This window comes from Ammospiza caudacuta, chromosome 20, assembly GCF_027887145.1.
Source record: "Ammospiza caudacuta isolate bAmmCau1 chromosome 20, bAmmCau1.pri, whole genome shotgun sequence".
NCBI classification, from domain to species: Eukaryota; Metazoa; Chordata; class Aves; order Passeriformes; family Passerellidae; genus Ammospiza; species Ammospiza caudacuta.
This window is the reverse complement of record NC_080612.1, coordinates 5252925-5267040: the sequence shown is the minus strand read 5'-3', so window position 1 is coordinate 5267040 and position 14116 is coordinate 5252925. Positions and strand designations below refer to the sequence as shown.

General features: G+C 39.3%; 1 protein-coding gene across 1 annotated transcript in view; it reads left to right on the top strand.

Annotated features, from left to right (window-relative positions):
* Positions 1-8138: 8138 nt before the first annotated feature.
* Positions 8139-14116, top strand: part of LOC131566480 (protein spinster homolog 3-like) — a 30590-nt gene continuing 24612 nt past the window's right edge. The window contains exon 1 of the mRNA XM_058817796.1: positions 8139-8183. The gene's annotated coding sequence lies outside the window, so the exon portion shown is untranslated. The remainder of the gene's footprint in view (positions 8184-14116) is intronic.

Sequence of the window (14116 nt, the reverse complement as noted above, 5' to 3'; positions counted from 1 at the left end):
GTGCTAGTACAATTAATCAGAATGCTATTCCCAGATATTCTTCCAATTCTGATTAAATCTGTGTCCTTTTCAATGATTAAACTGGGATGACAGAGGACATCCCATAGTGTATGATACCATTACTGAAATTCATCTCATAAGGGTGTCCTTAGCCAAAAAGAAAGTCTTTGTGAAAGCCTTTCTCCTTTGTAGGTTGACTCTAATTCCTAAATGTATTTTGTATTTGTGTTTTGTATTGCTTGAGTCAGGTTCATTCAATCTTAAAAAACAATCTTTCCATAGAAGGCTATCATGTGCAAGTGCATTTTGTAAACTTATTATGCTAAGAGACAGTTCCCCAGATTGGAATTCAGGCGTGTTGATGGGAAGTGACACTATTGTGGATGGTATTTCTCTTTCAGGAATAAAAAGTAGGCTTTGTTCACAATGTCAGCTAAGCCAGCACTAGATTCACTCACTCAACTTTCTGTACCTGATGTCAGTTCAGGCATGAGTACACTTTCTGACAGTTCTATTAATAGAGGACCTAACTACAGCACTGAAGACTGAAAGGTTATATGAAACAACTCTATTTCTATTACATTCTGTTAATCAAAATCATTCTGTATTGTTCACCATGAGGTCACTCAGTGGCAATTACCTGACTTAAGAAATGAAGTTTTCTGTGGTCTCCTCTACTTTGTGCACGATTTTCCTTGTAAAGAACATAGGAGCCTGTAGGTTGGAAAAGAAAGGATTTGGTGTATGCTGTCACAAATGACCTGGATTCCTTTTTTCTGGCAACAAATTCAACCCTGGTTTATAAAAGTAGTGTGTGTCACTATGGGGAACACTGGCAGTTTGAAGTGCTCTGACACTTCTCTGTGAAATCTCCTGGTGTGCAGCTGCAAAGTGTCCAGCATGGCCACGGTGTGAGGGCAGGTGTGTGGCTGAGGCACGAACTCGTTCAGTGTTTCCTTGCACAGTGAAGACTCTGTGGAATCCCATCATGAAAATGGAGCTGCTGTGCCACAGCAGAGGGGAGCTCTGTTGGCTTGCATCTCATGTTGCCTGTCCTTAAACACACCAGGCTGTCTGGAAAGCCTTTCCCTGCTAGATGAAGTGATTTTTTATTCTGTTAATATCTACTTTCTGTACTGCCTATGCACAAACACCTTGTCCTTCTGTTTGTTGAGGCAACATGCACCACATTTGAGGAAAAGATCTCCAGATAGGTGAGATTGGTTTTTTGAATTTGTTTTACTGTCCCTGGCATGCAGCCTCTCTGCAGCCATTTCTCCCATCTCTGCATTGAGTGGAAGGGCAATAAGAATTTAGATTACTTTCTCTTTTTTGAGACCATTTCTGGTATAATGACTGTTCAGCTCTGACAGCCATTTGCTGTGGTCCTTACTGCATTAATCTTTCCCTTGGCAAGGCTATATTATCATAATAATTCATCTCATTATTAGAATAGGAAATCCTGGCACTTTTTCTGTCACCTTAAAAAGGACCAAAGCTTCACATTCAGCATCTTACTTTTCTTGAATATGAAATCTTTTCTTTGACTTTCTCCCCAGTTCCTCCTTCACAACACAAATCACAGATTACACTGATAGATTGTTTGTGTTCTGTAGAGTCTTCCAGGTGCATTCACACTGTTAACATCATCTGCTCCCCTACTTCAGCTTCCTGGCAAACTCAAAAAGCTGATGGTAAGATAGACACAGCTCCCTGTAACATGTCCTGCAAGGCTCCTCTAATTTTACAGGCTGGAGTCATTTGAAGGGACATTTTAAATGGTAGCATTGTGAAGTATCAGTTTTTAGGCTTAAAACCAGTTCCTGTTAGGCAAAAAGGGACCATTTATTTGTCCTTTTGAACATTTGCAGGCTTGGGTTTCTTGCAGTTTATATCTAGTAAACAGTAAAGGCTGAGTGTTTTAAAGGCTTATATTCCAGATCCAAGTTGTCACCAGGAAATAATATCAGTTTGCTGAGCAGTTCTGTGTTCCTGTCTCTCCCCTAGCACTTGCTTTTGCTGTGCTTTTATTGATACATAAGTAGTTTGCTCTAAGGAATCTCTTTTTTGAATAAGCTTTGACTGAGTTTACTTGTGAATAATAAAATCTAAGTTATTTCTTCATGTATTGTATGTAGAGGTGAAAGTTGGCCATTACCATGGATATGCATCATAAAGAAAAGTGCTCTGAAAACTCCTTGTGAAGAGAGGAATTGGGAAACAGGAGGTAGCAATTCATGGTATTTTTTGTTTGATTCATAGCTCCTTGCTGGCTTGAATAAGAGCACAACAAAGACTAAAAGCTGTTTTGTTCACCTATAAATAAAGTGGGGACTAAACTTGGACTGAGCACATCAGTCTGGGCTCAAGTATTTGTGCTGAGTTCAAGGCTACTCCTACAGAACAGGTTCAAAAGTTTAACTGTTACTCAGATGCTGCTGGGCTCACGTTTCACTGGAAGTGGGTGTGTGTGTGAAGAAGTGTGATTTCCTGGAAAAACATGGACCAGTGAATCAGTGGCATGGCAAACAGGGAGAAGCCTGGCACAGGAATTGCTGCAGCTGCTGTAATGCATCTCTTCAGAACCTGCCTCTGTGCAGGGCATGATGAAAACACTGACACTGACTTGTGTGGTTGCAGTGCTCAGCTTCTTCAGAATTTGTTCCTATGCAGGGCACAATGAAAATACTGACACTGAATTGTGTGGTAGCAGTGCTCACCTTCTTCAGAATTTGTTCCTATGCAGGGCATGATGAAAACACTGACACTGATTTGTGTGGTTGCAGTGCTCAGCTTCTCCAGCTCAAATCAGCTCCTGCTGTGTTAACACTAATCCCTGATGATCTCCTGTACAGGTAAGGATCTCCATTCTTCCCCACCAGCCCCAGTAGTCAGCATGGACATTCATGGCAGTGCATGGTGCTAAATTTTCCTACCCAAGATACCAGAGCAAGCCCTGGAGCCAGAAATAGGAGCTAGTCCTGACTTACATTCCCTGATAAATGAAACCACAGTGACCCTAATGTTCAAACCTCACCATGTGTCTGTCTGTCATTTCTTAATAAATCCAGCAGTATTCCCTCTAGGTCACTGACCACAGATAAAGGCTTTAGTTGTGGCATGAAGCATGGACCATGATTGTTTGAGCTAAGGAGAGCAGATGTAGATGTAGAATAAGGGTGACACCTAAACCAAGTGTTTTGACCTGACTTTTGGGTAAGATTTCTGCTATGAATCAGGCTTGACAGGAATGGTTGTGGTAAAATAGTCTCTGGAAGTGCAGGAAATCCTTATGGATTCTTATGGAGGTGTTGATTCAGGCTTTTGGCAGAAAGGTGCTGTTTCAGAGCTGGGTAAACCAAACTGACTTTGTTCCAAACTTTATTTGTATAAGCTTAAACTATTACTTAAACTGATAACATTTTCACCTGGGAAACAGACAGGCCTGGTCATTAGTGGTAGGAGAGGGTAAAATGACCCCTGGGAGGTGTTCACTTTACACAACATGGACATGATTTCCTCAGAATTCAATTTCTTTCCTTATTATTAGTTAAAAAACATCATCAAAATAAATCTGCAAACAAAAGCAACAGAAATTAATGATGAAAGACTGTCTTAAATCCAACATAATTATGGGGAGGGTTAAACTAAAATGAAAGTTGCTATTTTCTAATTCATATTTCTAAAGGATGGAGTGTAAGACAGCTTTGCTCTGCAACCTGAAAGCCTGACCTAATTGACAATCAGTTTAATATACCTGATGGAAAGCAGTCATGAGATCCACTGCTGTGTCAGTGTTCAGTCCTTGGAACAAACACAAGGATTGAAATATGAGGCAGGTCATAATTGATTTGCCTTTTCTGAAATGCTGGCATGCTGGCATGGAAGAAAATAAACATCAGAATTCTTTCTTGAAGAAACAAGGACACTACTCAAGAATGGTTATTTGTATGTAAATTTGATGCCAGAAGTTAAAATACTGTTTTCAATACTTCCTTTTTCTGTTGTTGGCTTAAACAAGAGAGTTAAATACTTGATTCATCATTTAAAATGGCAAGCTGGAAATACAAATTTACATAATTTATTTTGTATTTATAATTTTTAATTACGTTCTTAAATAGCAGATTCCATGTGCTTGGCATGAAATTACTTTCTGACAGTGAGTAGGACTGAAGTCATTGACTTAGGATATGTGAACATATATTTTCAAACTTCTGATTTTGTTCTTTAATCCATCAAGTATTATTTTCTTTATTAGATGCTGTGAGATTTTAACTGCTTCTTTCTGTTAAGTTACATTTGATGGGATTCTGTTAAAATGCACAAAGGAATCATTAAAAATCAGAAATGAAAATTTGGTTTTAGCTCCCCCCACTTCCAAGATATTCATATCATCAGATCTCATCCTCCCACAAGTTAGAGCTAAGCATCCCACACCTTGATTTTGCACAAAGTTTGGAAAGGGAAAAATCAAACTGCCTTCCTTTTCCAAATCCATGTTTGCTTTCCATCTCTTAATGAACCCGGCATCAAAATGGACTTGTTGAATAAACTCAGATGAAGAAATTTCTTTCTGCACCTGCAGATGAAGCTCTGCTGGAAGGAGCTGGTTCAGCACTCCACATGCTATTTCCAGCCACTTACTCAGTTACACCCACCAGTTCAGTGTTTTGACTTTCTCTGAAATTTCTGCAGCAAGCCTGAACTACTGGTATATTCTGTACTTTGTGATGCTGGATTCCATGGCGTGTGGGCTGCCCTTATTTCACATTTTATTTTAGATAGGGGTGTTTTTAAAAGAACAGACATACTTGGTTTAAAATAAAGAATTACACTTTAAAAGTTGTTTTTCCGTTTAACTGGCTAAATTCTTTATTTTGCTCACATTTTATAAAATATATCCCAAAAATTAATTTTGCAAAATGCATCCCAGTTGATGCCTCTTACCTCAAATTGTGGCTGGAAATTGTTGATTATGAGATATATAAAGGGCTTGGCAAGAAAGTCAATTTTTTCCTGGAGCAGTAAACTTGCAGTTCTTTGAGATATTCTCATATTTGTACCTGACACATTCTGGTGCCTTTGCAAGTACAAAATTAGTGCAGTGCACAAAAGGGAAGGAAATATGTGTGCAGCCAGGGAGGGATTGGATAGAACTGCCCAGAGATGGAGGGAGCAGGGAATTCAGATGTAACCTGCACAAGGAGAGCATGAGCAGCACGACCTGCACTGCACAGCTCAAGGGCCAAATCCCTTAATGTGGATGCACTTAGAGATGTTACGTGAGGATTAGTCCCCTCAGGGAGGCAAAATAGCTTAAGATAGTGCAAGTCCAGCCATCAATGGGCTAGACTGGTATCATAAAATATAATATTTGCCTCTAGTAGAAAATTATATAAGCACAATTCTTATATTATGCAAAGGAACTGAAATGAATTTCACCTGCAGGCCAGGGGAAAGCTGGGCTGTGGAGCAGCAGGCAGGTCTGTGGTGGAAACAGGTGGAAGGACAAAAGGGATGAAGAGCTGGCACCTGGGGAGTCTGGTGATGTCAGTGTGGGGCTGTGCAGGACTGCTTTGGTTTCTGTCAGGGCTCACAACTTGTTGGAGGAGGAGAAAAGGGGGAGGGGGAATGGAGGCAGTGAAAACACAGGTGGCTTCAGTTATATTTGGCTTCTTGAACAGATTAATCACTTTGTTGATTTACACTGTCCTTATTCTGTACTTTTAAATAATTTCTTAAGGAAACATTTTAATGAACTAAGTCAGAAGACATTCTATTGACATAAGGCTTTTTGGAAGATAAAGTTTTTTTGTTTTTTCTTTTGATAGTTTAGCAAACTGATTTATTGCAGTTCTTCCATCACTGCCAGTTAATTCCTGCAACCATTTTGAACATTGAAACAAAGCCTCTTCTTAGCTTCATTTAACTTCAGGATTTACAATAATAAATCTCCTGACACTTTTTTTTTTCAAGCAAATGTATCAGCTGAAGTTGATATTAATGCTCTATTATGAACAGTATCCAAAAAGCTACTTTGAAGTATGGCAAGGAGACTTTGCTGCTTGCTGGCTCATAGGAATAAAGAGATAATAGTTCTTCCATTGGTACTGAGCTTGTTTTAAGCAAAAGTAGCTTCTAAAATAATGACAATAAAACTCTTTTATTAGCAGCCTGAGATTCTGTGTTCTTATACTTTCTCAAAAGTGTGTGAAGTGTGCAAATGCCAACATTTGCATGACTCCAGGAAAAACAGAAAGGCCAAGTTTATTCATATACTTCAGCATCTTACATGTAGAACATCCTGGGACCATCTTCAGAGCAGGTAAAATTTCTGGTATCAAGAGTCAATTGAAGGAGATTGTGAATGAAATTAATAGAAAGAAGTTTAATGTCTATACTTTTACTGTAATATTGCTAAGTAATTAATAAATTATTCATATAATAATTTTATTACTCTGGTTTTAAATTTTGTGAAGAACACTGTATTCAAACCAGAGCTTTGAGAACCAAGTGCTGAGGCCTGAAAACATCTTGTACATTAGTTAACATGAATCAGATGTTAAGTAGAACTGTGCAAGTGTTTCAAAGTTTTACTGTTTATTGTTTTCTTTCTCCCTTTAAATTATTTATGGTGCCATTTGCTTTAGGACTGCAGGCTTGAGGTCCCTTAGCTTTAGCAAAGGAAGTTAGTAGCAGAGAAAGGAGTTCTTCCCAACTCTTTTTTCCCTTTTCTTACTATATAACTGATAGATGATTTTTCTCCATGTTCTTTTTTTTTCTATTTTTTAATACTTTTTTTTTTTGTATTTTACTTCATTAAAAGTAGATATTTGACTGGTAAAGATTTTTACAGACTTTTTAAAACTCTGTTGGATTAAAATCAAACAGAAGATGCCCAGGAAAGAGTGACTTTAGCTACTTTCTCCATTTGTTCTCTTGTTGTTCAACTGGGAGCTGCCCTCTGCCTAAGGTGGGTACCTATCAATGATGCAATAGAGGTATTTTAATCCTAATTCCCTATCTAAATTGCACTATAACTTTAAAAACTTCAAAAAATTTGCATGATAACTATCATAAAAATCAACATCCTGGGGTTAGTGCTTAAAAATGACCAAGTTTCTTTTGTTGCTGTCAGAATTTGTTTCCCAGTGCTGTGAATGAAGCATGGCTTTAGTGAATTCATGGACCTACCCTTCCCAAAAGGGTGAGCACAGCTTCACTGTGCCTTGCTGGAAGCACTGAGAGTGACAGTAAATCTTTGTGCAGGATTTACTTCTGGGAAATAAAGACATTCTCAATACTTAATTAGACTATTTTTAATTTAAATCAATGTTTATTCTAATTCTTAGTTAACCCTGACCTTAACATTCTCTGTAGTGATTAAAATACTGTGTTCACTGCAGTTCTTCCCTTTCAGTCTGGAGGTAGTGAGGCTGGAAAGAGAGAGGCCTCATAGGGAAAGGCCTCCATTTCTGTTCTGTCAGTGCTTTTCTGTTTGTCATGTCTCATAATAAATGGTTTCTGCCTCCTTTGCTGTTGTCTTAATGAAAAGGACTCTGGTGTATCACAGTGAAGACTGCAGTGGTCAACTAATGATTCTTCTGGGGATGAATGTTTCACTGTGGTATAAAGGTCAAACACAGGTTAAATAGACATTTAATTCCACTGTTTTCTTCCAGAATCCAAGCAGATGTCACAGCCCTTTTCTTCTATAATTGTGTCAGAAGCATCCAGAATCCCAAAATGCAAGAAATTCTCTTATCAGCTGTACCAATAAAGATAAGCTTTAAATAATGGTAAAGGCCAAAGCAGATAAACTGGTTGGTGAAATAGTATCTTTGGTGCACAGTTACTACAATTCCTCACTTCTCTTGACCTCCATGAGCTGCTCTGTGCTTGACTAAATCTCAGCTGGAAGAGGCAGCTCTGTTCCTGCAATGTGTAGCTTTCTCCTTTGTCTGATATTAATGCAAAATATTCTCATTTGCAAAGGAGGTCTTTGCTTTTCTTTCTGTTTTCCCACAGAAGAAGAAGGGAGCAGTTAATAGAATTGAAGTGTCTTCATCTTTTTCTGCTCTGTGATTATGTGCTGGAACTGTAATTTCTTCTGCTATACTTTTTGGGACAGAATTATAGGGATACAACCAAGGAGAATGTCACCTGGGAGATAAGTTATCTAGGTAAGCACCCCAAGAACTTTTTTGTAAAGCTGCAGTTTGTTTCCTGATTTAAAAGATGAAGGAGAAGAGTCTGAACTGGCTTCCCTGCCCAACCAAAAGCATCATCTGCATTCCAGGAAGTAGGAATCTATACAGAGCTTTGTCAGTAATATTGAAATAGTAGGTTTTATACTTTTTAAATTTTATTTGCTGCTATCACCATGCTAGAATATGTTCCAGTGAATCCACCCTGGGTTTTGTGCTATTACTCAGGCAATAAGAAAGAGAGCATTTTAGAAAGAAATTCAGGGTGAGGAGGTAAAAAAAAGGATGTGGTGACTAAAACCAGCATTTATTGAAACTCACAGAATGAGAATCCTCCTAACAGATATTTTCCAATTAAGTGTATAGTGGATCAGCTGGTCCTACTGGTTTTCTTGAAGTTTTTGGTAGTAGTGGACTACTATAAAGATTGTTAGTCTGGCAGATATGGACAAAGACTCAAATTATCAACTAATGCTCACACATGTAGTTCTGCCTACAAAGGTGAAGAAAGACTGTTGGCAATCTAGTTTTGATTATTCAGGTATGAAATTTCATGCTAAAATACTAAATATTTCCTAACAGCTTTTGACATCATGGCTAATGTAGCTGCAAGCAGCACACAGAGATAGAGCAGATTCAACAAAGTCCAGGTGTAGAATTTCTCAAACTTCCCTTGGAAGGAGAGTGCTTGTGCTCCCTCTCAGCTGTGTATTCCAAGGCAATAACAGCTTGGCAAATGTGCATCAGTCTGGAGGGCTGAAAGGCAAGAAAAATATCCACATTAGTAGATGAGTCATCTCTGGAGTTTTGTAATATAGACTTTTATGAGAACAGGATCAAGTGTTGATTCTGTAATAAATCTGTAACTGAAAATTATGCTACTTTTATACATGATTACACTTCTTGAGCTGCCTGCCCTCCTGTCAGGCTGGTCACTGCTTGGTTTGAGCTGTCAAACCTCTGCCCCTGCAGACATGCAGCCCAGGTGTTCATGTCTCACTCCCAGTCTGCCTTTGTGTTTTAGCACTGCAGACTGGGTTCCAAACCAAAGTGAGTTATGGTGCAGCCTTTGTACAAGTAGTGACAAACCTTAAACCCCCACAGCCTCTTACCTGAATGTCTCACTCTGCAGCTCTTTTGCAGTCACTATAATTTTCTTTGAATCTTCTTGGAGTGGAATATTTCAGGTGGGTCTGGACATGCATTTATTGAGTTGTCTGTCTACAGATGGATGTTAAATTTCACTTTTTTGATCTTGTCAGACACTAAAATTATTATGTTGTGAACCAATCCAAATGTCAATTATTTGCAGAATCTCATGATTTATGAATTTGCTTCCATCACAACAGGCTTAAAATACATACACCTTAAAATGCAGACCAGTCTTATATGTTCTGCATTAAATGCATGCTTGTTGGTTCTAACTATATTGCAGCAATTAAATATATATACCTGCAAATACACACAAGTATATATTTTCTTTTGGTTACTTTATGTTCTCTGGCTGGGTAATGCAGGACAGAGATACCAAAAGCAGCTTATTTCTTTCTTCCTAAAATCAGTATTGTTACATCTAGTCAACAATGAATATTATTTTCATACTTAGTTTTTAATTTAGTTTAGATTTTGTTGCTGTTTGCTATTCAGTGGCTTAATAAGCTTTTTTTCTTTACATGCATGAAAATGGTTTAGAGTGAGTGAGGATAAGAATATATTTTCAATTTATATCTTTCTGACATCTTGGTTCACTATTAATGCCCTTCTGATGTATCTTTCTGGGAAAGCTCTGGCAAACCTCCAGAGCTGTTCACAGATGTGGCAGCATCCACCATTAGAGGATATTTGGATAAATAAATGCATTCAAAGGCATTTTGTAGTAAATACTTGGAAATCCTCTCAGGGAAAGCCAGAAGCTCTCACATAGGTTGAGTGTAAGCAGTCCTGTCAGGATTCAGGCATGGCACGTTTGTTGTCCTGCTGAGGATCAGCCAACCCCTTTAACTATCACCAAACATCTCTGCTCATCTGGGGGGGCTCAGTTGCCTCTGTCAGGTTCAGCCACCAAAACAACTTTTGGTACCTCAGCCAGATTCCAAATAGTGTAAGAAAATATGTTGCTCTGTGTCAGGAGTAGTGCCAAACATGAGAATAATGAGGTTGTGACTTGCTGCTCTCATGGGAGGGTTTAACTGCATGGCACAGCTATGAGATCTTGTGCTCAAATGAGCCACCAAGAGAACAGAGCTCCTGAAGGAGTATGACAGGCATAAAAAGCTGCTTTTTATATTGCATGGGCACCTGGCACCGACAGGGTAAGCTGTGGAGGCAAACACTACACTTTGTTCCAAGAAAGGAACTGCCTGACTGACAGAACAAATAAGGAAAAAATTTAATTGGCTATAACGAAGTGAGCTGTGATCTTGCCTGACAAAAGTTGACTTGTATTGTAAAGTGGCATTCTATATGCCCACAATGGGGATTGTCACAAACTTTGGGTGGGAGTTTTTGGTGCAAACATGAAAATTGTGGTTGGAGAACAGGACAAGCATGCAGTTAAGGCAGGGTGGCTCTCAAGGAATGATGGCTATAGGAGCTGAGGAAGGCAAAGTCACAGGGGCCCTTCCAAAAACCACTGCAGATTTGTACCCAGCAGTGAAACCCAGAGTGGCTGGAAGGAGGTGCTTGTGACATCAAGGGAAGGGAGAAGGGGATGTGTAGACCGAGGTGATGGCACCAGTGGCCAGGTACTACAGCAACAAAAAGCATCAAGTGGTATCTGGAAACTTTAATGAAGGGCAAGAAATTAATCAAAAGAAGTGTTCAGAACTGATGGGTTTGTGTTTGTGAGAAACATTTTGTTTAATCTGACTTTTTCCTGTATTGCTCTCGGTGACGTTCACTGCTAGAGCTGATGTTTTGAAATGACGAAAAGCAAGTTTCTAATGTAACTGCTGTGGCAGAACACGATTCTGCTTTTATAGAGCAGAATTTCCAAATTCCAAGTTTTCCAAAGAAAGAGTCATAATTTGGAAGTTCTGCTCTGACAAAAGTTGACTTGTATAGTGGCCTTCTATATGCCCTTCTAATTTCCAAATTTTCCAAAGAAAGAGTCAGAATTTGGAAGTTCTGCTCTGATAAAAGTTGACTTGTGTAGTGGCCTTCTATATGCCCTTCTAATTTCCAAATTCCAAATTTTCCAAAGAAAGAGTCAGAATTTGGAAGTTCTGCTCTATAAAAGCAGAATCATGTTCTGCCACAGCAGTTACATTAGAAACCTGCTTTTGGCCATGTCAAAACATCAGCTCCAGCAGTGAACGTCACCGAGAGCAATACAGGATTTGCCCTGGATACTCCGACAACGCTTGGATCAAGAGACACTGAAACTATCCAAAGTGAGAGTTAAACCCTGATGAGCTGCCCCGTGAGTCGCTCCTTACAAGGCCTGAGCTGTGCCTGGGCATCAAACATGGAAAACATTCCCGGCAAAGGATTCGGGGCCTTGGGGCGCCGTGCCGGCCTTGGGGCGCCACCCAGCGGGGCAGCGCAGCCACAGCTCCCACCGCTCACGGACAGTGAATCGGTGATGGAATTGTGGTTCTGATTCGCCAAATTTTGTTCTGGTTTATGGCAAATTTGGGAGAAAACCTCCAAAAGGGGGCCCCTCCAGAAAGCAAACCCACACGGCCCCTCCCCGCAACCGGTTCGGGAAGGATTCCTCGAAGAGAAGTGGAAAAAACCCTGTTTTGAGTGCATTTTGGTTGCCATTACTCTGTGTTCATATAAAGCAGTTAATAGCCATGCTTTTTGAATTCATAATGTCTCTTGGGGTGAAGGCTTGAATGAATTTCTGGTCCCTAGGGTTTCTTTGAGATCTTAATATCTCTATGGTCCCTAGGTTTATTTTCTTATCCAGAAATAGCTCTAGTATTGTCCCTAATACATAGTTTTTACAGCAAAGGGGCAGTGACCAGAATAGCTATACTGCTGGGCTTGGTGGTAATGACTTGTAAGAAGTTTATAAACATGCTGGAGTCTGCTCCAGGTATGAATTCATGGCTATGGTTATGCATCCAGTTTGTTAGAGGAGGAGCAGGTGGAGGGCTTTTCAGCCTGTGCTTTCCTTCTTCTCCTCTGAATCTGTTACATCACTATTGGAGAAAGTTCAGTTTCCCCTGAATGTAAAAGAGACCATCTTTCTGGTATTCAATCTGGTAAGCTTCCTCTATACAATCTGCAGCTTCTCCAGAAGGAGGGCTGAGATTTCTAGACGGGCTGATGAGACCCCTGACCCAGGAATAGACCCAGGTATGGAAAATCCTAAGTGGTGTGGGAAATGGGAGGAGATGGGCCAAATCCTGAAGGAATTCTCTGACTCTTTCGTCTGGGACTTTCCCCATGAACAAATTCAGAACTCCCCAAGCCCAGCATAGTGGTTCTGATTAAGGCAAATAGCCAAGACCAATAGTGGTTCTGATTCACCCAGCGGTGAATCCAGCACAGCCACAGCTCCAGCTGCTCACAGGCAGTGAATTGGTGATGGAATTGTGGTTCAGATTTGCCTTTGTGCACCACTGGGGTTGAGATAAAACTCTTACTGTCTACAATATTGTGTTGATTCTTTATTGGTTCCCAGAACTTCCAAGGAACTCTTGATTTCGCTGTGTTAGTTAAGCACTGGGATAGGGTGACATCGCTCAGAGAACATCCTTGGTCTACAGCAGAGAATAGGGGAGATAAAAGAAGGAGAAGACAGAATGAAATAGTAGTGTTGGGCACATGGAAGCAAAGGAGTGTGCATTTTGCAAAAGGGCCAAAAATGGTAGGTGCTATTTTGTTTATCAGTTAGTCTAAAGTGTGAAATACCCAGTTCTTAAAAAAAGCTCAACCACAGACCTGTGTCTTCATGCATGAGTCATGAACCATAAGCAGTCCTTCTTCAAATTAGCTGCCTCACTCTTAAACTCTTAGAGTTTGCTGGTAATCTTCACTTTAAATTTTATTAACAGAGTGCAAAAAATAAATTAGCTTCTCAAGTTGTAATCCACAAAGTCGCTCAAAAGACATGTGACTGAATACTTCTAAAAATGTGAGTGGACAGAAGAAAAAAGGCAGATAAAAGTGTCTACATGCACCAAAAGAGCAAGAATGCCTTCCTGTGCCCTCTCCTCCTCCCCTTTTGGACCTGTTGTTTGGGGGAGAAAGGGGAAAACATCCCTGTTTTAAAGGCTGATTGTGTTCTTTCTTTCTTTCTTTCTTTCTTTCTTTCTTTCTTTCTTTCTTTCTTTCTTTCTTTCTTTCTTTCTTTCTTTCTTTCTTTCTTTCTTTCTTTCTTTCTTTCTTTCTCTCTCTCTTTCTTTCTCTCTTTCTTTCTTTCTTTCTCTCTTTCTTTCTTTCTCTCTTTCTTTTTTTCTCTCTTTCTCTCTTTCTTTCTCTCTTTCTTTCTTTCTCTCTTTCTTTCTTTCTCTCTTTCTTTCTCTCTTTCTTTCTCTCTTTCTTTCTCTCTTTCTTTCTCTCTTTCTCTCTTTCTTTTTCTCTCTCTTTCTTTTTCTCTTTCTTTCTTTTTCTCTCTCTTTCTTTTTCTCTTTCTTTCTTTTTCTCTTTCTTTTTCTCTTTCTTTCTTTCTTTCTTTCTTTTTCTCTTTCTTTTTCTCTTTCTTTCTTTCTTTTTCTCTTTCTTTTTCTCTTTCTTCTGCAGAAAGACTATTTCTAGCTCTGACAACTCACTGACAACATAGAATACTGTTATTTTTGCATTTGTAGTTTCTGTGTGATCACTGTGGAGTTGTTTTATTTCTTGGGTGCACAATGGATTACTTTGTTTTTGTTTACACTTACTTTGCCTTGTCTTCAAGGCCACTTTTGCAAAACACAGCACTGCAGTTTTTTTTAAGTTCTTCTGACTGCAAGGAA